Below are 25,506 nucleotides of genomic sequence, written 5' to 3' on the forward strand. Positions count from 1 at the left end.
ACACTCAAACTTGTGCCATGAATGGTCTCAGAGTGGGCTTGGGCTTCAACTCCCACAAAACAGTGCCTAGAAAACTAGTCAAAAGCCCACCTACCTCCAGAAACCTTGTGAAAACCAAGCATTAGCCTGTAGAACTCATAAAAAGAACTGAACACTACTTTCTACTGTCAAATAATTGAAAGGTCCCACAATACAAGGAAGGCATTTTACACAACTGGTATGGGGAACCCTTTGTATTCATACAAGACAGACCTGTACAGTGTGTTTGACAACAAACAAAAGCAAGTTCAAGAATCCACAGAAGCTGACTTGGGTGAAGATTAAGTGCAATGAATGAAAATTTTGGATGCTGAAAAACAGGGATGCAAATTTTAAAGTCTACAAAAACAGACATAAGAATAATGCTTTCAAAGCCAGGTGTGGTGGCGCACACCTTTAATACCAGCACTTGGGAGGCAGAGGTAGGAGGATCACTGTGAGTTTGAGGTCACCCTGAAAATACAGAGTGAATTCCAGGTCAACCTGGCCTAAAGTGAGACCCTACCTTGAAAAACCAAAAAAAAAAAAAACCTTTCAAAAAACGACAAATAAAACTATAAATAGGGGACTAGAGAGATGGCTTAGCGGTTAAGGTGCTTGCCTGCAAAGCCTAAGGACCCTGGTTCGATTCCCTGGGACCCACATAAGCCAGATGCACAAGGTGGCACATGCACTGGAGTTCATTTTCAGTGGCTGGAGGCCCTGGTGTGCCCATCCTCCTTCCCTCCCTCCCTCCCTCTCTCTCTCTCTCTCTCACTCTCTCTCAAATAAGTGAATAAAAAATGTTATACAGGGCTGGAGAGATGGCTTAGCGGTTAAGCGCTTGCCTGTGAAGCCTAAGGACCCCGGTTCGAGGCTCGATTCCCCGGGACCCACGTTAGCCGGGCGCACGCGTCTGGAGTTCGTTTGCAGAGGCTGGAGGCCCTGGCACGCCCATCCTCTCTCTCCCTCTATCTGTCTTTCTCTCTGTGTCTGTCGCTCTCAAATAAATAAATAAACATTTAAAAAAAATGTTATACATATATACACATATATATATACATATATATACATGTATATAAAAGCACACATAAATCTACTACCCAAGTAAAAACAAGTCATACATGCTCTAAACAAAATTTATAAAAAATATGACAGTGCTTGCTTCAGCAGCACATATACTAAAACTGGAATGATACAGAGATTAACATGGCCCCTGCACAAGGATAACAGGCCAATTTGTGAAAATTTCCATAGTTTTGATTAAGAGGCTCCTAAGAGCTCATCCCTGAAGTAGACTTAAAACACACACAACAAGGTTCAGAGAATTTTGTGTAAGAGGGGGTGGAAAGACTGTTAGAACCACAAGTTGGGACATCATGCCCAGAGGCACTGCCTGTACCCAATAACTGAGTGCTGCTCCCACAACACGTAATCCACAACCCCCACAGGGATCACCTGCGACCCCAATGAGGATGGCCCCCTTCAGAAATGGGGCAGGGATAAGGGAAAGGATGGTACCAAGTCATGATGCATCCATATTACATCCATAACTAGTAAAAAACAAAAATTTTTTAAAAGGAAGAGACAAGTACTGAAGAGATGGCTTAGCAGTTAAGGCACTGCCTACAATGCCTAAGGATCCAGGTTTGACTCCCCAGTGCCCACATAAAGCCAGATACACAAAGTGCATACATCTAGAGTTCGTTTGTAGTGGCTGGAGGTCTTGGTGTACCCATTTTCTCTCTTTTCCTTTCTCTCTCTCTCCCTTTGTTTGCAAATAAATAATTTTAAAAAGAGAGAGAGAAAAAAAATGACAAAAAAAAAAAGTAGGGTTGGAAAGATAGCTTAGTGATTAAGGCACTTGCCAGGTTTGATTCCCCAGAACACTTGTAAGCCAGATGTACAAAGTGGCGCAAGTGTCTGGAGTTTGTTTGCAGTGGCTAGAGGCCCTGGAGCACTCATTCTCTTTCCCTTCCATTCTCTCTCTCTCTCCAATAAATAAAATATTTTTTAAAGTAACAGAAAAGAAGCAATGTGTACAAAGCAATGGCACCATAATAGCAGTTTTTCTGATAACTCAGATTTAAATTGGTAATAACAAAGAACAAAGACAACCCTGCCTCTGCCAGGAAAATTGTGCAAGCCAGAAAGAAATCAAGCAAGGTCTGTAAGAATTTGTGCACATGTGCTGCGATTTTCAGGAAGAGGTGGAGAAAGGAGCAAAACACAAGTCACAACATCTCAGAAGTGCTAAGGTCATTCCAACATAGTAGAAAACAATGAAAATTTAAACTGGCAAACTAGGTGAAAAGAAATGGTGAAACAGGCATCTGCCACACATCAAGGCTGGAACACAGACGCCCCTGGAAGCCAGCACATGGGCCACATCTAGCTTCTCACTGTAAGAAATGAAGGAAAGAGTTGATACACTATGATTATCCTGTCATGAACACACCATTCTTTCATCTAGTAATAGTATTTTTGTGAAGCTCTATAGTATTTCTCTTCATAAAATATAAATTAAAAGATTTCAACAATAAATTAGATATCTCATTTCACTAAATGAAAAATTGCCTAAAGCTTGCAGATTCCCAGGCTTTGGGGAATGCATTTCCACATAAGAGCAATAAATGGCCTTCTATGTGCCGGTGTCCAGACTGCTGGATTGTAGAGAAACAATTCTTACTTTTATAGAAGCACTTCTGCCACTCAAAGCACTTACTGAGTCATCTGTTTAGACCAAAAAAAAAAAATGTGTCTGAAGAGCCACCCTCAAACTGCGCTTGCTCTCTCCTCTCAAGAAAGCCACACCTGCTACTGGCAGTCAATGTCTCACTGCAGAGGAGGGAGCTTTCCCTTTCATAAACGGCAAGTGGCTCTCAGGTTACACCCTGAAGAGTTACCTTGAGAATCTGGCTGTGGTGGCACACATCTGTAATCCCAGCCCTCAGGGAGGCTGAGGCAGGAAGATGTAAATTAGAAGCCAGCCTAGGATACATAGTGAGACCCCATATCCAAAAAAAAATACTCGTATTGAGGTTTAAAACTCATCAACAGAGAGCCAGTGTGGGTGGAGGGCACTAGTTTGGCCAGAATTCCTCTTCTCTTCAGAGATTGAAGTACTTCACACTGACAGTTTAGACTGAACACCGAACCTTCCCAGAAAGCAGACCTCAGCTCATGTCACACACACTGACAAAACTAAAACCCTATCTGTCCTCACAAAACTGTTCAAAGGCTGAAAGCTGGAGGTCAGTCATCTGTGCTAACAAGTGGCCAGGATCTTGGTAGACGACCTCACCTCCAACTTCAAGTAAATATACACATATACACGTAACTAACAGAAACTCATCATCACACTGAATCCCTCACCCCTTCTGCATAAAATTCATCCGTTTCTTTCCTGATCCTTTGGCCTTTCCTTCAGGAACTGCATTTCAGTGTATCGACTTGCTTTCCCATCTAAGCCATCCTCTACGCTCTTGTTCCACTTCACTGTTCCATGAGTATGTTCTAAATGACATTCTTACCCACCACCTACCCTCAAACTCAAAGGTTTAAAAAAATACCACTTTATTATGCTCACAGGTTCTGAGATAAAAATGTAGGCAGAAGGCAGACTCCTCACAGCACTGACAAGAGATTGCTCAATGGTACTCAGCTGCTAGGATTTATTTAGTTTGAAAGGTCCAATATGATTTCACTCGCATGTCTGGTGCTTGGGTTGGGATAGCTCCAAGACAACTGACACCGCAGTGCCTGCATGTGGCCTCTTCATGTGGTTTGGCTACCAGACAGCCGGGCAACCCAGAGTAGTCAGAGTTCTTATGCAGTGGTGTAGGGCTTCATGCACAAGTGTTCTGCAGCAAGATAAAAGCTGTACTGCCTGACATTACCAAGCCACACAGCATCATGTGCCTCATACTTGTTGGTTAAAGTCACAAGCCTGTCCAGATTCAAAAGGAGGGAAATTACACTGAACCCTCGAAGGAGGAACAGCACCACCGAAAAGCATGAAGCAGGAGGAGCTATTGGAGCCATTCCTGGACAATATAGCCACAAAGACTCTCCCACCTCATTGAGGCCCTGTTTTCAGGCTAGAATCATGCTCAGCTCTGTTTCAAAACGTCCACTCTTAGTAATTCATAGTGGGCAGTACTCCCACTTGGACACAACTTGTGTAGTAGTGACTCTTCTCATTACTGTGACAGGATACCTGACAGAAGCAACTTAAAGGAGGAAGAGCTGATTTGGACTCACAGTTTGCAGTTACAGCCCATTATAACAGGAAATTCATGGCAGCTGAAGCAGCCATGCTCATGACAGGAGGAGCTTGTAACCCAGATTCTCATAAGACCTGGACTGCAAAGCAGACAGCTCAACTATAATCACGCCAAGCAAAAAAACTTTAAGGCCCATCTCCCAGCAACCCACTTCCTCCAATAGACTGTATCTCCTAAAGACCCACAACCTCCCAAATAGTGCCACTAGCTGAGGGACAAGTGTTCATACTCATGAACCTCTAGGGGACATTTCACATTCAAACTGTAATACTCTGTCCCCCAAAGATTCATGTCCTAGAAGCTCGGTCCCCTGTGTGACATTGTCAAGGAACAGCAGAGGATAATCAGGCCATGGAGCTCTACCCTCAGGAATGGACTGATGCTTTCTTGGGGGATGTTTCAGGTCTCATGGGGCTGAAGTGGGTCCTGAAAGTGTGAATGGTAATAAAAAAAAAAAAAACCTGACACCTCTACTAAATTCCTCTTTTGCACACACCACTCACCTCACTTTCACACACTCCTGTCATTGTGATGCTATTTGCTGTAAGACACATGTTAGAGCAAGATACTGGCACCATGTTATTGAACCCCTAGAACTGTGAGCTAAATAAATCTCTTTCCTTACTTATAAAGAAGTTAGCCTCAGAAACTATGTCATAGCAACAGAAAACAGATCTATAATGATAAACATAAACAAAGACATAATAACAAAGTAATTATCAGCAGTTGGAAAATAACCAGCATAACTTACAAGACAAAAACAAAATCATGGGGCTGGAGATACAGCTCAGCAATTAACAGTGTTTGCTTGCAAAGGCTGACTGCTGACTCCCAGTTCCTACACAAAGCCAGATACAGAGTGATGCATACATCTGGGGTTTGTTTACAGTGGCAAGATTGCACCTATATTCATAATCTCTCTCTCCTTAAAAATAAATAATAAAAATATTTTAGGAGCTGGATAAATGGCTCAGTGGTTAAGGCACTTGCCTGCAAAGCCTAACAACCAAGGTTTGATTCCCCAGGACCACGTAACTCCAGATGCATGCACCACTTTGTGCATCTGGCTTACCTGGGTCCTGGGGAATCAAACCTAGATCCTTTGGCTGTGCAGGCAAACGCCTTAAGAACTAAGTCATCTCAGCCCTCATACCCAGATTTTTACGTGGGTGTTGGGGGACTAACCTAAGGTCCTCATGCTGTGAAGCATGCATTCTTACCCACTGAGCCATCTCAACCCCAAGAACTAGTCTTTACAAAGTAAAATTAGGGCTGAAGAGATGACTCAGCAGTTAAGGGCCCTTGTTTGCAAAGCCTGACAGCCCAGGTTCAAGTCCCCAGTATCCATGTAAAGCCAGATGCACAAAGTGATGCATGTGTCTGGAGTTCATTTGTAGCAGCCGGAAGCCTTGTCCATTCCCACTTTCTCTATCTTTTTGTTAAATAAATTAATTAAAATTTTAAAAAGGAAAATGACTTAGTCCTAGAATGTTCTAGTCCAAATACTGGCAAACTATGTTTGTGACTCTCCAAGTCTGTCTACTGTGCATGGCAACCTCACAGGCCCGTAACCCCATGTCTCTCTTTCCTTCTGCTCTGTGAGGCTGTGCTGTCCTTTTACAATGCTTTAGACACTTCCTTGTCCCACTGACAGTCCCCAGAACTACTGTCCTCTACAGTAAGCTTTTCCACATAAAATACACTCTTTCCTGCACTTGTTCTACTAGTTTAATAAGCACCTTCCAGTTGCCTACTACCTATGTCATACATCGCAATAGACCTTTGCAATCACAGGATGTTCTTGTTCCCTCACAGGATGGTCTTGCTCCCGAAGTTTTACAATATATTATTTCAGGGACTACAGATTTAGTTCTATAGACATAATCTGGGTATCAAATTACCCCATCTTGAATCCAGATTTATTCCTTCATGCTATCTCAAGAACATGATCAGGAATTACACTGATTTTACAAAGTTTTACTCTATGATGCCATAAAATCCACCTTCAGAAAGTGTTGCTCTGTTTTGTTCTATGAAATAGTATACCTTACAAGAAGAGCTATGATACAAATGCTGGTGAACCCTACTAGAGATGAGCTTATATATTTGACAGAGAGAGAGGCAGACAGAGAGAGAAAGGCAGATTGAAAGAAAGAGATGACTGTACCAGATCTTCTAGCCACTGCAAACAAACTCTAGATGCACGCGGCCTAGTGCACCTGACTTTACATGGTTACCAGGGAATTGACCCTGGATCCTTACGCTTTGCAGGCAAATGCCTTAACCACTGAGCAATATCTCCAGCCCAAATGGGCTTTTTATACACATAAAAAGAACAACAGCAAGAAGTATGACAGATGTGCCATCACAAGTTGTAAGGAATTATTTAAGATAATTCATCCTGGGCTAAAAGTTAATTGCTACTCTTAAAAAAAAAAAAAAAAAAACTAAGCCAGGTATGGTGGCACACACCTTTAATCCCAGCACTTGAGAGGCAGAGGTAGGAGGATCACCATGAGTTCGAGGCCACCCTGAACTACATAGTGAATTCCAGGTCAGCCTGGGCTACAGCGAGACCCTACCTTAAAAAAAAAAAATTAAACTGGGCTGGAGAGATGGCTTAGCGGTTAAACCCTTGCCTGTGAAGCCTAAGGACCCCGGTTCAAGGCTCGGTTCCCCAGGTCCCACGTTAGCCAGATGCACAAGGGGACGCACGCGTCTGGAGTTCGTTTGCAGAGGCTAGGAGCCCTGGCGCGCCCATTCTCCCTCTCTCCCTCTATCTGTCTTTCTCTCTGTGTCTGTCGCTCTTAAATAAGTAAATAAATAAAAATTAAAAAAAAAATTAAACTGACACAGTATGTTCTCTAACTCCTAAGGAAGAAGGAACACTGCTCCCTCTTCTAATGCTCACAACGTGGCTCAACTCGTCTACCACGGTGAGTAGGAACAACTGAGGTGGTATGTTCACATCGATATTAAATAGGGAAGATATTGCTTTAAGTAGCCCATAAAGTATGAATACTCAAGTTACTCACTCAGATACAGATAGGAACAAAAAAGCATAATGTTGGGCTAGAGAGATGGCTTAGTGGCTAAGGTGTTTGCCTGCAAAACCAAAGGACCCAGGTTCAGTTCCCCAGTATCCACATAAAGCCAGATGTACATGGTGGCACATATGTCTGGAGTTTGTTTGCAGTGGCTAGAGGCCCTGGCACATCCATAGAATGCCTAGTCCCTCTTAAAGAAATAAATTTTTAAAAATTTTAAAGAAAAAGCCTAGTGTTAAGGGGAAGAAACACAGAAAACTAACTAGGCAACAGCATGGCCTGGCTAGTTAGACTGAGCTTAAGAATCACAGTTTAAAGAAGCAAAACACAACATGCAATCCTGTTGCAACTCGAGAGACTTCACTGCAATGGGGGCGGGAGAGCCTTTATTAGTGCATAGTTATGTTAGGAAAAACCAGACAAGGTGTACAGAATAAGTCAAAAATCACTTGTGGGCTGAGAAGATGGCTCAGTGGCTAAAGGCACTTGCTTGCAAAGCCCAGTGGCCCAGGTTCCATTCCCCAGTACCCATGTAAAGCTAGATGCACAAAGTGGTGCATGCATCTGGAACATGCTTATAATGGCAAGAAACCCTGGTGTGCCTATCCTCCTCCACCCTTCCACCCCACCATCCCCTTCCAAATAGTTTTTTAAAATCACTTGCATTTTTCCCCTAGACCAACAAAATGGGCAGAGTGCTTTGAAACTGTACCCAGCACTGGAGAATTTACCATTGTGAAGGTTTTTGTTCTTTCAAAGGAAGAAAGCAGCAACAAAAACAATAGTGTGCTTCCTGGCCTTCAGAGAGAGACTGGCTTTCCAGCCACACTTCCTAGAGAAGTGTGCCAGCACCTTCTGCAAATGGAGACCAAACTGCCAAGAACCTACAGGAGAGCACTTATGATAGATGACCATAAACACTGATCTGCAGCAAAAAGGGTACAGTTCCACACAGGAACTGACAGGAAGCCGGCCCTTAGACATGCAAGAAGGGCTGGCACTTAGACATGCAAGAAGGCTAGGAATTCTGGACCTTTGACAGATAGATTTCACCATCTTTCTTTGTAAGAAAAGTTGTCTCTCTGAAAAAACTGCCGGAAGAAAATCCTGCCCAAAGCTCTGCCTACTTAGCAGCACTGTGCACTGCCAGGAGTGGCCTCCTCCCTGTGTGAAGACCCCATACAATTCCACACCGCTCAACCAGAGCGCGTCTGCTGGCTCATATGTTCATTCTCTCATCCACAAGCCTATTCTACGCCATACATGAGTCACAAGCAGTGATGATGGCAAAAAAGAGAAACTAATATTTGGAGTTCACCAAATAATGAGTCATACTCCTGAAAGAAAAGAAATCCTTGTAATTGGCAGCCCTTTGCCATGAAATCATTGAAAATTATTTTAACATTAATATTAATTGCATGAAAGTTGGCAAAAAAAATACATAAGTGAGAAATGTGGTGTTTGGTTGGCTTGTGCATATAAAAAGTCCAGTTCATACTCCAAGAAAAAGAATGAGTAGGACATCCATTACCTATTCCTAGACGTCCTCTGCACTCACTGCCAAGATACTCTTTCTCCCTCACACCACTTCCATACTCATTTTGACCCTTAAGAATCAAAAAGAAGCCTTGCCTTCTTGGCACCCAAATGCCAAAGGGTAAACTTCTAGTGTGTCACCTTTATAAAGGGATGTTTGAAAACAGGCCCCTGTGGCTGTGGCATCAGGGAGGCGCTAAGGCCTCCCAGGACCAGAGGAAATACTGCCAGTCCCTCAGTGCTGCTTCACTCCTACGGAACAATCTGGCAATGGCCAGGGACCAAATCTTTAAAGCTGTTTTATGGTATTTAACATATGGTCATAAATTGCTCAGTGCTCTAAAGAGGGGCTAAATTTGTCACCCCTATTGATGAGACATGTTCTTATTTATTTAAAGTTAGTGGCAAACTGGCATTTCTCCAGGGTTAGGCATAAGTACAAAGGAAGAATTAATGAGAAGTGAGTTGTAACTTTTCTATACACTAAATGAAACCACTATCAAATGGGTGTTATCACACAGCAAAACAATAATAGGGAAAAACTCCAATTTCTAAGGTCCTTGGAAGGAGAAATCGCAAATTTGATTTAGAGTACATAAAGATGTTTTCAAATTACTTTCTCATTCTCCTCAAACTAGCTCTATCCATCTCTCTCTTCCCTGTTCATTCCTCATACAAATTAAGATATACTTGGTCTTCATATAAAATCATACATCTTTATAAGTACCTGGAACTTCCCAAATCCTCTTGGATCCACCTTATGATTTTGCCCTATTTTTGGTTGCTTATTAATGGCTACAATTCACCATCACTAAAGATACAATCCTACCAAAAAAAATTTGTTCCATTCATTCTACAAGATAGCCCATAGCCAAAGGCAGAAGAGAAACAAGGACTTTGGGAGGACAAAGAGGTGGTAATATGAAGGATAAAGCCACTGATAGTTTTCTTTTCCATTCTCTGATATAGAACTGGGTAAAGAAGCAAAAGATGATTATCTTGCCCAAATATGAAATGCAAAGAAGGATTTCAATAAATTGGAGGTTTGACAGCAGCCTAGGAACAGTATTAAAAGAACTGCCCTATGAAAAGTTAGGCTGTTTATATTACACAAAAGTCTTACTTAACAATATTAAGATACAGAAGCATCATACAAAGCACAGAAAGAACTATCTGCATACAGATAGGTAGAGAGACATAAAGTAGCAATAAATACAAGTTACTATGAATGCCACATGCTAAAAATCCGACATGGCATATATCTTTTTCTTTGGTAGGGTCTCACTCTAGTTCAGGCTGGCCTGGAATTCACTATGTAGTCTCAGGCTGGCCTCGAACTCACTGTGATCCTCCTACCACTGCCTCTTGAGTGCTGGGATTAAAGGCATGCACCACCACACCCGGCTTCTTTTGAGACAATAAAATGTGACATCTTGGGCCTGGGAAGATGGGTCAGTGGTAAAGGCACTTGCTTGCAAGGCCTGATTTATCCTTTATATTACCACTTCAAGTCCCCCAAGTTGTTGTTTTTAAAGTATATCCTCAAAATTAAAACAAAATGAAATTTGACATTTCAATGGTGTTCCCCAAGGCAGACTAATGACCAATGCAGATCAAGGAGATCACACAATGCTACATTCGGCTGTTGGGAATCCTGAATGGATAGAGCACCTGGGTCATTTGGAGTGAATGAAATATTTCAAAAGGTCTATGCCAACTCCTATTAAAATGCCCTAAAGATAAGGACAGATCAAACCCCTTAGAGGCTAAAATAATAATGGAGAAAAAGATTTCAAAACACTGGGGCCTTCTGAACACTTCTAGCAAGGACCTAGATTTCTAAACATTCTTCACTCTGAGATCAGACTAGAATGTTGAAAATCTCTACTATTCTAAAAAGTCTCCTCCTTTCAGACATAAAGACCATAATATAGAAGACAAAATACAGAAAATCACCCTGAAATCCAAAAGTAATAGAAATGTAGTTATTCACTGATACTAATTATGTACAGGATACTGTGTATACTCATTTACTGGCAAACCAATACATCAATAATCACATTAAGTGTTCATGACCTAAACATCCAAATTAAGAGGCAAAGATTATCAGAATTAAAAGCAATACCCAAATACATGCTGCCCATATGAAACTCACTTTAAATGTAAAGACCCAGATAAATCAAAAATAAAATAATGAAAAAAGTGCCATATTATATTAATATCAATCAAAGTGGATTCTAGAATAAACAACATTCCAAGAGCAATGTGTGGTGATGTAATAATCTTACATGTTTATGTATCTAATAACAGAACCTCAACACACATACAGCAAACACTGGTATAACAGTAAGAACAAGTAGATCTAACATTACAGTATGCAGTTTCCATATCCCTCTTAATAATAACTGATATAAACAAACATAAAGTTGGCAAAATACAGCATATACTTAACAAGAACTCATAATTATACTCAGACGTCAACACTACTTTCCAGATAACCCTGACTGATAAGTAGAAAAACAAGAAACAAAATGCGGGCTGGAGGGATGGCTTAGCAGTTAAGGCATTAGCCTACAAAGCCAAAGGACCCAGGTTCGATTGCCTAAGACCCAAGTTGGCCAGATGCACAAGGGGGAACATGCTTCTGGAGTTCATTTGCAGTGGCTGGAGGCCCTGGCACGCCTATTCTCTCTCTCCCTCTGTCAAATAAACAAATAAATAAAAATAAAATATTTTTAAAAGATTTATTTAAAAAAATGTTACACATGAACAACTCTACCAACCAATTTGAACCAAAAGTAATTTACACAACACCCTATCAAAGAATTCCATTCTTGTGAGTGTACATGGAACTTTTATTAAGATAGTTCAAATCCTGGGTCACAGAACAACTATCAATTATTTAGAATGAGTTAAGTCATACAAAAGATATTCTCTAACCACAATGAAATTAAATTCATTAATATTGGGCTGTAGGAATGGCTTAGAGGTTAAGGGGTTTGCCTGCAAAGCCAAAGGACACATGTTGAATTCCCCAGGACCCAGGGTAGCCAGATGCACAGGGGTGTGCAAGCATCTATAGTTCGTTTGCAGTGGCTAGAGACCCTTCTGTGCCCATTCTCTCTCTCTCTCTCTCTCTCCTCTCCTCTACCTCCCTCTTTCTGTCAAATAAATTAATTAATTAAAATAAATTTGCCAGGCATGGTGACACACACCTTTAATCCCAGCACTTGGGAAGCAGAAGTAGGAGGATCACCATGAGTTTGAGGCCACCCTGAGACTACATAGTGAATTCCAGGTCAGCCTGACCTAGAGTGAGACACTACTTTGAAAAACCAAAACAAAATAATTAAAATTAATAAAAAAAGAACTGAAAATTCAGAGTTCTAGTAAAGAAATGGTACATTTCTGGATAACCAATTTTGTGAAAAAGAAATCTAAAAAAAAACTTAGAATGTGTAATGAATGAAACTGAAAACAACACAGCAAAATTTATAGACTACAGCTAAAGCAATGCTTGATACAAACTCATAGAAATCAGCATATTATAAAAAGGAAGCTATTAACTCAAAGACTTCAGTTTCTTCTTTAATAAACTAGAAAAAAACACATAAAGTTTGAAGTATAAAAAACAACAACAACAAGGAAAAGTAAAGACAAAATGGAATCAAGGGGCTGGGGAGATGGCACAGCAGTTAAAGGCATTTACTTGAAGAATAGAAATCAATGAAAACAGAATTATAACAAAGAAATTGAATGAAATCAAAAGCTGCTTCTTTGAGAACATGAATAAAATTGATAAATTATAAACTAGGCAAGTAAAGAAAAGAAGATGCACAATAGACAAGTTACTAAGATTAGGAACATGGAAGTGACATCACTATAGATTCTGCATATATTTGTCAAGAGACTGCACACATTTTTCATGAGATTATGAAAATTGTTATTCTAGGGCTAGAGGGATGGTGTAGTGGTTAAGGTGTTTGCCTAAGGACCCAGCTCTGATTCCCTAGTACCCATGTAAGGCAGATGCACAAGGTAGCACATGCATCTGGAGTTCATTTGCAGTGGCTAGAGGCCCTGGCACACCTGTTCTATCTATATCCCTCTCTCTCTCTTTTTCTCTTTAAAATAAATAAATGATTTTTAATTATGCTTATAAATGCTTAAATTTGGATGAAATAGGTAATTTCTTATAAAGATATAAACCAGCAACATTCACATAAGAACTGGAAATTTAATTTGTACTTTAAAACCTTTCTATAAAGAAAAGTCTAGGGAGAAAAGGGGCTGGAGAGATGACTCAGCAGTTAAGGTGTTTGCCTGCAAAACCTAAGGACCCATGTTCTACTCTCCAGATCCCACATAAGCTAGACACACAAAGATGAGGCCATCAGAAGGTCACACATGCCAACTAGGTAGCAAAAGCATCTGGAGTTCTACTGCAGTGGCTGAGACCCTGTTGCATCAATTTATCTCTCTATCTCTTTCACTCTAAAATCTAAAAAAAAATTTAAAAAGAATAATAAAAATAAAAAGTCTGGGCCCCAGATGGTTTCACTGAGAAACTCTACTAAACACTTAAAAAAGAAATAATATAAATTTTTCATAAATATTCCTTTTTTATTTGGTTGGTTGGTTTTGGCTTTTTGAGGTAGGTTCACATCCTACCCCCGGCTGACCTGGAATTCATTCTGTAGTCTCAGGGTGGCCTCAAACTCATGGCAATCCTCCTACCTCTGCTGGGAATAAAGGCATGCACCACCACACCTGGTTCATAAACAGTCTTAAAGATAAAGAAAAGTAATCACTAAGTCACTCTTTTCTAAAGTCAGCTTTATTACAAACAAAAATTATTAAAGGAAAATATAAATATAATTCAGGAATATAAACACAACATCCTCAATAAAATGTTAACAAATTCAATCCGACAATGTGTACAAATGATCATGACAACTGGAATGTACACCCAAGGGATACAAACTAGGTTGAACATGACAGATTTAGTCAAGGAAATTCATTATACTAAAACACCATGATCATTTAGTGTTCAAAACACTAAATAAACTGGCTATGGTGGTGCACATCTTTAATCCCAGCCCTCGGGAGACAGAGGTAGGAGGATTGCCATGAGTTCAAGGCCACCCTGAGACTCCATAGTGAATTCCAGGTCAGCCTGGGCTAGAATGAGACCCTACCTCAAAAAAAAAAAAAAAAAAAAAAAAGGCCACTAAATAAAATAAGTAACCCTCAACTAAGTAGGAAGAGAAGAGAACTTGATCTCATGAAGGCTGAAACATAGCCAGCACTATACTTAATGAAGGAATTCACTTTCCTTAAAATCTAAAGCAAGGTAAGTGTGTCATAACACTTTTAGTCAGTAATACATTGGAGATTCTAGTCAGTACACTAAAACAATATAATAAGAATCATTTAGATTGGATAGGAAAACTAAAACTGTCGTTCACAGATTACATATAGGAAACTGTATAAAATCTATAAACAATTGTAACTCATAAGTGACCTTATCATGGTTTCAAGATACAATACCAATAAATGAAAAAGATCAACTCTGTCAATACCAGCAAGAAAGAATGAAAAGTTAAAACATAGGCTGGAGAGATGGTTCAGTAGTTGAATGTGCTTCCTATACAAGTATGAGAGCCTTAGGGACCCTGAGACTGCTGGAGCTCAACTCTCCAGAGACCACATAAACAGCTAAGGATGGCCCAGACGTACATCTGTAACCCCAGTCCTGTGGGAACATTGGGGCTTATGAACAGCAAACTCCAGAATCAGTAAGAGACTCTGTCACAAAGAAAAACAAGTGGGTGAATGATGGAAAAGCATGTGAAGGTCTCCTCGAGCTGCTATAGGCAAGTGAGTAGGGTGCCTCAGGCAAGAACATGGGGCTCCACATCAGTATATACACACAACACATGCACAAGTGTGCGCGCGCGCGCGCACGCGCGTGCACACACACACACACACACACACACACACACACACACACACACAAAGCACCTACTTTGTACACACAAAACAAAGAAAGGAAAGGAGGAAGGGAGGGAGGGAGGAAGGAAGCCAGATCATTAAAACTTAAAAAATAGAATAGCCAGGCAGAATCCATGGGAAATACTGGGTGTGGTAAGGTGCAGCAGCATGTGCTTATAACCCCAGTCCTAGTGCCGATAAGGCAAACGAAGACAAAGAGATCTGTGGTGCTCACTAGCCAGCCAATCTAGCTAACTGACAAACTACAGGCCAATGAGACACTGTCTCAAAGAAAGGCAATAGCACTTGAAAGGAATGACACCCCAAGGATGTCCTTTGGCCTCCACACACATGTGCACATATGTGCTTGCACACCTGCATGTGCACATATACACATAATCATAAAAATGCAAATAATAAGGATATATTAAATACTGAGGAACAAAGATGTAAAAAGAAGTATAACACCTAATTGTTAAACGCTTTTTAAAAAGTGGAAGGCTAAAAAACTGACATGCTGATTCCAAATTTTATGGAAATGCAAAGAACTTTGAATTTCTAAATCCATTGTGAAAAAATAAATTGGAGAGTTAATACTGACTGATTTCAAGGTTTATTTTCTAAAATAATCAAAACAGTGCCAGCAGAAAGTAGGCATGTGTAAATAACAGTTGGCCTATGAGTTCAGAAGAATGAGCTAATGGCAAAGGAGCAGGCAATGTAGAAAAGAACATATTAGAACATTTTTTAAAAAAAGAATATTTGGGTTTTGGGGGTTTTTGTTGTTGTTATTGTTGTTTTCTGAGGTAGGGTCTCACTCTAGCTCAGGCTGACCTGGAATTCACTCTGTAGTCTCAGGGTGACCTCAAACTCACGGCAATCCTCCTACCTTTGCTGGGATTAAAGGCATGTGCCACCACACCTGGCTGAACATTTATATTTTTGAAAAGCAATATCCTGCACAAAAATTGACTAAAAATGGATCACACACAGAAGTGCATAATCTATTAAAGCTATAAAAATATTTAAAAGAAAGCATAATACAAGAACTTTGTGACAGGTAGGCAAAGATTTGTTGAGATATAAAAAGACAAGCCATAATCAGGGAGAAAATATGCACAAAGCATACATCGTATAAAGGGGTTGTATCCAAAAACATAAATAATTCCCAGAACACAATGTTTAAAAAACAAATAAGTGTTAGAAATTAAGGAAAGGGGCTGGGGAGATGGCTCAGCGCTTGAAGGTGTCTGCTTGCAAAACCTGACAACTGAGATTCAATTCCCCACTACCCACTTAAAGCCAGATGCACAAAGTGTACGTACATCAGGAGTTTCTCTAAAGCAGCTAGAGGCCCTGGCATACATACTTACACTCTCATTTCCTCTCTTTCTCTCTCTCTCTCTCTTTCTCATCACAAATAAAGATTTTTTTTGTTTATTTTTAGTTATTTATTTGAGAGCAACAGACAGAGAGAAAAAGAGGCAGAGAGAGAGAGAGAAAAAATGGGCACACCACTGCAAATTAACTCCAGATGCATGCACCACCTTGTACATCTGGCTTACATGGGTCCTGGGGACTCAAGCCTCAAACCGGGGTCCTTAGGCTTCACAGGCAAGCATTTAACTGCTAAGCCATCTCTCCAGCCCACAAGTAAAGATTTAAAAAAAAAAAAAAAAAGAGGGAAAATTTGAACACTTTACTAAAGGCACTGCATTTAATTCAAAGGACAAAGGTAAGTAAGCTGGTCAAGGAAACTAAGGCTTGCTCAGACCACACAGATGGCATGAGCATCCCTCATAAACACACCAACATGCCCCAAAAGTTCCTGATTTATAGCCAGCGAGCTCTACTGGGAGGCTCAATGTATACTAAGGTATTTCACTCTGTGTAAATTGATCTCTAGATTCAAGTTATTCCCAATAAGACGTAACATTTGACAAGCTGATGCTAAAACATCTATGGGAAAATAACCTAGATTAGCCAAAATAGCTTTGAAAATGGTATTTTAGGATTTAATTTAAAGACTTTCTAAAAAGCTACAGAAATCAGAAGAATGCTATATTCGCTTCAGGGAATATTTCAGAAAGTCCCAAAACATACTAGATCAGTAAGACTAGACATGGAATAATTAAGCAGGACACTCAGTGTCCTTCAACAGATGAGTGCATTTCGAAAAGGTGGTATATGCACACATCACTACACTACTCGGAAGTAAAAGAAGCAAAGTGGGCCACATCTGCTGGTGCGTGCCTGTAATCCCACCACTGGCGGCTGAAGGAGGAGGATTGTGAGTTCAAATCCAGCCAAACACTGAACAAAGAAGAAAGCCGTGATACAAGGAATACATAAATTTTAAAAACATTATACTAAATTTAAAAGTCATACACCAAGTCCCACACAGAATGACTCCATTCATGTGAAACTCTAAAACAGGTAAAGTAGGTCCAGAGCTTCAGAGAAGAGATGAGGTGCGAAGTTACAAGGAAGCTGTGGAGGGACTGACTTATTAGGAGGAAGTAACGTTCTGTATTTTGATCATTACAGGTACTTAGAATTATCAAAATGCATGGACTTCTACATTTAAAATGCATACACTTTATTACCATAAACTGTATCACGAAAAAAAAAGGTTGACTTAAAAAATAGTGGGATGAGCTGGAGAGATGGCTCAAGGGTTACAGCATTTGCCTGTGACCCAAGTTAAATTCCCCAGTACCCACATAAAAGCCAGAAGCACAAAGTGGCACAGGCGTCTGGAGTTCATTTGCACTGGATGGAGGCCCTGAAGTATCCATTCTCCTTTCTTTCTTTTTCTCTCCCCCTCCCTATCCCCCCCTTTCCTGGGCATAGCAATACATACCTTTAATCCTACAACTTAGGAGGCAGAGGTTGGAAGACGGCTGTGAGTTTGTGGCCAGCCTGAGTCTACACAATAAATTCCAGGTCAGCCTGGACTAGAGCAAGATCCTACCTCATTTAAAAAAAAAAAAAAAAAGGCCGAAATCAGAGAATCACTCCCATTCACAATTGCATCAAAAAAAATAAAGTACCTTGGAATAAACCTAACCAAGGAAGTAAAGAATCTCTACAATGAGAACTTTAAAACACTCAAGCAAGAAATTGCAGAAGACACTAGAAAGTGGAAAAACATCCCCTGTTCCTGAATTGGAAGAATCAATATTGTGAAAATGGCAATCTTACCAAAAGCAATCTACACATTTAATGCAATCCCTATCAAAATTCCAAAAGCATTCTTCATGGAAATAGAAAAAACAATCCAAAAATTCATTTGGAATCACAAAAACCTCGAATATCTAAAATATTACTGAGCAACAAAAATAAGGCTGGTGGTATCACCATACCTGATTTTAACCTATACTACAGAGCCATAGTAACAAAAACAGCATGGTACTGGCACAAAAACAGACATGTAGATCAGTGGAACAGAATAGAGGACCCAGATGTAAGCCCAAGTAGCTATAGCCACCTGATATTCAATAAAAATGCCAAAAATACTCATTGGAGAAAAGACAGCCTCTTCAGCAAATGGTGTTGGGAAAACTGGATATATATCTGCAGAAGGATGAAAATAGATTCTTCTCTCTCGCCATGCACAAGAATTAAGTCCAAATGGATTAAAGACCTTAACATCAGACCTGAAACTCTGAAACTGCTAGAGGAAAAAGTAGGGGAAACCCTTCAACATGTTGGTCTTGGCAAAGACTTTCTGAATACAGCCCCAGTTGCTCAGGCAATAAAACCACAGATTAATCACTGGGACCTCATGAAATTACAAAGATTTTGCTCTGTAAAGGACACAGTGAAAAAAGCAAAGAGGCAACCTACAGAATGGGAAAAAAATCTTCGCCAGCTATATATCTGATAGAGGATTAATATCTAGGATATACAAAGAACTCAAAAAGTTAAATAATAAGGAATCAAACAAGCCAATCAAAAAATGGGCTATGGAGTTAAATAGAGAGTCTCAAAGGAAAAATACGAATGGCATATAAGCATCCAAAAAAAAGTTCCACGTCACTAGCCATCAGGGAAATGCAGATTAAAACTACATTGAGATACCATCTCACTCCTGTCAGATTGGCCACCATCAGGAATACAAATGATCATAAATGTTGGCGGGGATGTGGAAAAACAGGAACCCTTCTACACTGCTGGTGGGAATGCAATCTGGTCCAGCCATTGTGGAAATCAGTGTGGAGGTTCCTAAAACAGCTAAAGATTGATCTACCATATGACCCAGCTATAGCACTCCTAGGCATATATCCAAAGGACTCATCTCATCTCCTTAGAAATACGTGCTCAACCATGTTTATTGCTGCTCAATTTATAATAACTGGGAAATGGAACCAGCCTAGATGTCCCTCAACTGATGAATGGATAATGAAGATGTGGCACATTTATACAATGGAGTTCTACTCAGTAGTAAAGAAAAATGAAGTTATGAAATTTGCAGAAAAATGGATGGACCTGGAAAGGATTATACTAAGTGAGGTAACCCAGGCCCAGAGAGCCAAGCGCCACATGTTCTCTCTCATATGTGGATACTAGTTACAGATGACTGGGCTTCTTCGTGAGAAGGAAAATACTTAGTAGCAGAGGACAGTAAGTTAAAAAGGAGACATAAAGGGAAGAGAAAGGAAGGGAAGAGGGTACTTAATAGGTTGATATTGTATATATGTAAGTACAATGATTGTGATGGGGAGGTAATATGATGGAGAATGGAATTTCAAAGGGGAAAGTGTGGGGGGTGGGGAGGGAGGGAAAATGCCATGGGATTTTTTTTTATAATCATGGAAAATGCTAATAAAAATTTTAATAAATAAATAAAAATTTTAAAAAAGGCCGGGCACGGTGGCACACACCTTTAATCCCAGCACTCAGGAGGCAGAGGTAGGAGGATCGCCATGAGTTCGAGGCCACCCTGAGACTACATAGTGAATTCCAGGTCAGCCTGGGCTAGAGTGAAACCCTACCTCGAAAAACCAAAAATAGATAGATAGATAGATAGATATAGATATATACTAGGATTTAAATTCCTACTTCAGAAATTTTTGGTTACATGAAGTCATGTATAATAATACTATTTTCTGTAAAATAAATGTTCAAGTTAGTTTGCTAATTATATCTGTCAGTTATTTTACATTAGTTATATAACTATAATAACTTTACAAACTTAATATTAGTTATTAATATATTTCTGATATTCCATGAAATCTAAGAAAATAAAATATTCTCAAACACCAAGGCAAAAAGAATCCTGAAAATCTAAGGGAGATAATGTCCACTCCACAAAATTATCCCTTCTTACTGCCTCTCAGTGAGCATTTTTATAGAACATTCACTAAGTCAAAGGTGACCTGCCTCCCTAATTAACCTCTAAAAATACCTTGAATGCAAGATAATAATAATCTTTAAGTAAATGAATCTTTTGTAAAAGATAAAAATAAAAGTAAAATGGACTATGGTACTAAAAAAAGTTGCAATGCCTCTCAGCATGATGCAAAATAAAAGTCCCTGGATACAGTGCCCAAGTCTTTACTTAGCTTGACTATTCCAAGTCACAGTAAGAAGAGTTAGCTCCTGTCCTTGCAAGAGGCCTTGAAATCCAGAACAAACACATCAGTGCAGGGGCAGAATCATGAGTGCATATGAAAAACCAGTGTAAGCAAAGCAAAACCAGGAAGCACAAGGTTTGGGGAAAGTGTAAGATCAGTCTTTCCTCCTTTTGATGTTCACGGTTAACAAGCTCCAGCTGGGGTAGAATAGAGAGCTGAAAGAAATGCCAGGGCCAGGGCATAGCTCAGCTGGGAGTGCTTGCCTAGCACAAATTCCTGGGTTCAGTCAACACCACTGTATAAAATCAGGCATGGTAATCCCAGAACTCTGGAGGTGAAAATAAGAAACTCAAGCCGGGTGTGGTGGCACACACCTTTAATCCCAGCACTCGGGAGGCAGAGGTAGAAGGATCGCTGAGAGTTCGAGGACACCCTGAGACTACACAGTGAATTCCAGGTCAGCATGAGCTAGAGTGAGACCCTACCTTGAAAAAACCACACACACACAAAAAAAAGAAGCTCAAGAGTCCAAGGACAACTCTGGCTATAAGAGAACTTATGTCAGGGCTGGAGAGATGGCTCAACAGTTAAAGTACTTGCCTATGAAGCCTAAGGACCCAAGTTCAATTCCCCCATACCCACATAAACCAATACACAAGGTGGTGCACATGTCTGGAGTTTGTTTGCAGTGGCTGGAGGCCCTGAGTGCCCATTCTCATTAATTCTCTCTCTCTCTCTCTCCCTCTCTCTCTCTAATAATCAATTTAAAAAGATAGAGAGAGAGAGAAATCTTGGGCTTGAGAGATGGCTTAGTGGTTAAGGCATTTGCCTACAAAGCCAAAGGACTCAGGTTCGATTCCCCAGGACCCACGTGAGCCAGATGCACAAGGGGGCGCATGCATCTGGAGTTCGTTTGCAGCAGCTGGAGGCCCTGGCGCACCCATTCTCTTTCTTTCTCTCTCTCCTTCCCTCCGTCTTTCTCTGTCAAATAAATAAAAATTAAAACATAATAAAGGTGTGTGCCAATATACCCAGCTTCCCATCAAATAATAAAAATAAATAAATGAAAAGAGATCTTATGTAAAAAAAAAAAAAAAAAAAAAAAAAAAAAAAAAAACCTGGACTGTCAAATTCAGGCTAGACTTAAGAGCCAAGCTAAAGGATTCATTCCTTTAAAAATATTAAAGGAGGGCTGGAGAGATGGCTTAGCGGTTAAGCACTTGCCTGTGAAGCCTAAGGACCCTGGTTCGAGGCTCGGTTCCCCAGGTCCCACATTAGCCAGATGCACAAGGGGGCGCACATGTCTGGAGTTTGTTTGCAGTGGCTGGAAGCCCTGGCGTGCCCATTCTCTCTCTCTCCCTCCATCTGTCTTTCTCTCTATGTCTGTCGTTCTCAATTAAATAAATAAATAATGAACAAAAAAAAATTTAAAAAAAGTTTAAAAAAAAAATATTAAAGGAGATAAGAGAGTTAAAGCAGAAATATTGCTCACTTAACCTTTTCCAAACATTACTTATGTCAAACAGCATAAAGAGTCACAGACAGAGTCCAAGGGTTGTCTGCACTACCTAGCAAGTTAATAACCAGCCTGAGAACTTAAGAGGCCCTACCTCAAAATTTTAAAATATTAAAAAATTAAAAAATATGTTTAAAAAAATTAAATGCCAAAAGCTATAGCTATAGTGGCCAGCACTTGGATCTACTGAGCCAGAGTTCAGCATTTGAGATATAATAACAAAGCAAGGCTAGAGAGATGGCACTACAGGTAAAGGTGATTGCTTGCAAAGCCTGCCAGGCCAGGCTCAATTCTTGGACCCACCTAAAGCTAGGCACACAAAGTGGCACATGCATGTGGAGTTTGTTTGCAGTGGCAAGAGGCCCTGATGTGCCCATTCTCTCCTCACTCTCTCAAATAAAGAAAAAATAAAAATAAAAAACAAAGTAAACAAAATAAAAAATTCTTACAGATGAAGTTATTAAATAATGAAGCCTCAACTTTTTTTTCACCTGACACACAAACTTCCCCACAACACTAGTGACTGGGTGCTTCAGATACTATCAACATGGTTATCAGTTTCTGAGTGACACCATCACAGCTGAACAATCAATGTTTCTAAACTGCACTGAATGATCAAGTGTTTAGAAGGCAATGAACAGGAAGAAAAAAGATGATCATTCTGGGCTTACTAAACTGATTATCTAGAACAAATTAACATAGATCTGAGGTACCAAAGAAGCACTATGCACACATGCTTACACATACACACACACACAAGCATGCAAGTATACACATACACTCATATATATGCATGCACACACACACACAAAACCAGAAGCCAAATCACTCAAGGAGGTCCCAAACTGAAGTTGAATCTAAAGTAGATTCACTAAAGTAAAATTTCTGGAACACTATTTGCAACTTGTCTAAAAATCTTTGTATGTGGTTGGCCACTGCTTAAGTAAATAGCACATTCCATTGAATAACAGTTCTGAGACTGGTTTCATTTTGTTGTAATCCCTGTCCAAAAAAATTATATATTTAAATTCAGTAATGTAGTATTGAATATTTAGAAAAGAACAGTAAGTTTACACTGTGCTTTTGAGGCCATAGGAATGTATTATCCAAATCATAACCTCCTTTTTGTTGAGACTTTTTCTTGAAATATTTCCACCTCAAATCCTTTAGAAATAATTTTTTTGGCATGACTTTTCACTCTGTCGCAAATGTCTTTGATAAATATGCATTATTCCTTTGAGATGATAACGGTGTTCCGTTGTTTAATTGAAGGGAAAATGTGTAGTTTCATCAGATGCCCAGATCCACCCAAAACCATGTTTAACTTTAAAACTGGCTTCTTGAGCCTCTGGCCATGACTGTGTCATGGTAGTACACACCTACAATCCCAACCAGATCTGTTAGAGTCAATGACTTCCTCTCTAGTGACCTAAAACTAAGTCACTATAGGAGGCTCAGAAAATCCCTTTTACCCAATTAAACAGAGATGAGGAGGATAAAATAAAGTGACAAGAGAAAACAAGAACACAGATGTCAAGTGGCTGCTCAGCAGCCTAGGCCTTGGGTCTATCCTTGGGAGGCCTTGCTATCCTTCCTGTCCTTGGGCACCATAAAATTCACTTGACTCCTTATAAAGACAAATAAACAAATTCTTCAATTTATTTTGGCTCCAGTGAATTTCTTGTAACCAAACAGTTTCTGATTAAAATAAATTGTTAGCATGAAATATAAAAATTTTAAACAAAAGATAATTGCAAATTTTGAATCCATGTTAACAAACTGTTTGATTTATGGGCCACAGGCTTTCACAACATAACTTATAATATTTCAATAATTTCTCTTCATAATTGCATAAACAGTATTATTCAAAGAACTTGCAGAATTAAGGTCTGTCACTTGCTCATCAAACTTCATCATTGCTAAGTCCAAAGAAAAAAACATTCTTGGTTCATTCCACAAACACTTATTAAGTCACTCTAAATGCTAGGCACTAAGTTAAAGACTGGAAAAAAATTATGAGCAAAACAGCTTCACTCCCTGCCCTATTTAAAAAGGACACACACACAAACAGAGAGAGAGAGAGAGAGCAACACTTTCTTCTAGAAAATGTTTTACATTATTAAATGTTTTACATTATGACTGTTTTTTATTTTAACAAATCCACGTTTATAAGAAATATATAGCCCTTCTTCTATGAATTTGAATGCAGCCAGTACATTTTCAGCACTTCAGTACTCTCTTAGATCCTCACATGTGTTTTTATTCAAATGAGTCTTGATCACTGAAGATGTATACTTTTATTCTTGTTTAAGTATAATTTGTGTGAGTACAATTTTCTTTTTAATTAATATCTGTCCTTGGACATTTTTCAATAATTTCTTACACAAATTGGCAACTCTTTCCTTAACCAGCAGTTGTTTCTTCATATTAAAAAAAAACCAAGGAAACAATAATATAATTCTTAATGTACTGTAATCCTCTGGCATTTTTTACTTTAGTTATTTAATTTTGAATGTGGCAAATTCTGTAGGAATCAATCATGAATTCATAGCTAGAAACATATGCCCTGTCCTCTGTTCTCTTATCATTAAATGCACAAAGTTCCCTTTATTCACAGATGAAAGATTATATAAGTACTATTTGTTAAAGCATAAAGTATTCTGAAATATAAATTTTAGTTGCATACTATTTTTATTAATCTGCTTTCAGAGAGTAAAATATATAAAGATGAATTTGTTTCAGACTCTAAATCTGCAAAGAACTGTACGTCCCTTCCTGTTTTGTGAATTGCTAAGTGCACTGTTCCAATTACAAATTCCTTGTATAATAAATAACTTCTAAAGGCTAAATTTCTTCTGGCAAAAGGCAGACACAAGTAACAGAATGCCGTATTCTTTGTAACACTGCAACCAGCACAAATATGAACAATAACATTCATTAACTCATGCATGTGTGAATTCAATCCACTCCTTTACAGATATTTAATTAAACAGATTACTGTAATAGGAATTGAAATAAAATTTAATTTCATAAGCAAAGTAGTTTCTAACTTAACTCAGCTTAAAGTTATAAAATAAATACTATGTACTCCAAATATTTTGACTTACCCTTGTTAAAAATTAGTTTAAAGTACATAACATAAGTTTTCAATAGAATCAATAAAAAATTTTAGGTAGGTTATTTACTTAAGAGCTTTAAGACTGGGAAAGCAATGAGTTAGTCATTACCTTGCGCTGAGAAAGAAAAAGGAGAAAGTTAGAAAAGACATCTATTATTTACCATAGAATAGAATTGCTGTTTTTCTGTTTGTTTGTGGCAGAGTCTTATTCTAGCCAAGGCTGACTTCCAACTCAGAGTTCAGATCCTCCTACCTTAGATCTCTCCAACACTGGGGTTAAAGTCAAGCTTGCCCATAACTCCTGATCCTCCTGTCTGCCTCCTCAGCAACTTACTAGCAGTGTGCACCACCACAATGGGCTACATCTATTCTTATTCATCTTCCTCTTGCCATAAAATTAAGGTTCCATTTA

The 25,506-nt window shown here is 39.3% G+C and overlaps 1 protein-coding gene and 1 non-coding gene across 2 annotated transcripts in view; one reads left to right on the plus strand and one right to left on the minus strand.

The window, feature by feature from the left end:
• Positions 1-25,506, minus strand: part of Babam2 (BRISC and BRCA1 A complex member 2) — a 442,166-nt gene that overhangs the window by 369,656 nt on the left and 47,004 nt on the right. The window lies entirely within an intron of this gene.
• Positions 1,176-1,279, plus strand: LOC123461152. Its single transcript, XR_006637469.1, has one exon. It is a non-coding gene; the product is annotated as a U6 spliceosomal RNA (small nuclear RNA).

The sequence above is a fragment of the Jaculus jaculus genome, chromosome 5 (genome assembly GCF_020740685.1).
Source record: "Jaculus jaculus isolate mJacJac1 chromosome 5, mJacJac1.mat.Y.cur, whole genome shotgun sequence".
Taxonomy (NCBI): Eukaryota; Metazoa; Chordata; class Mammalia; order Rodentia; family Dipodidae; genus Jaculus; species Jaculus jaculus.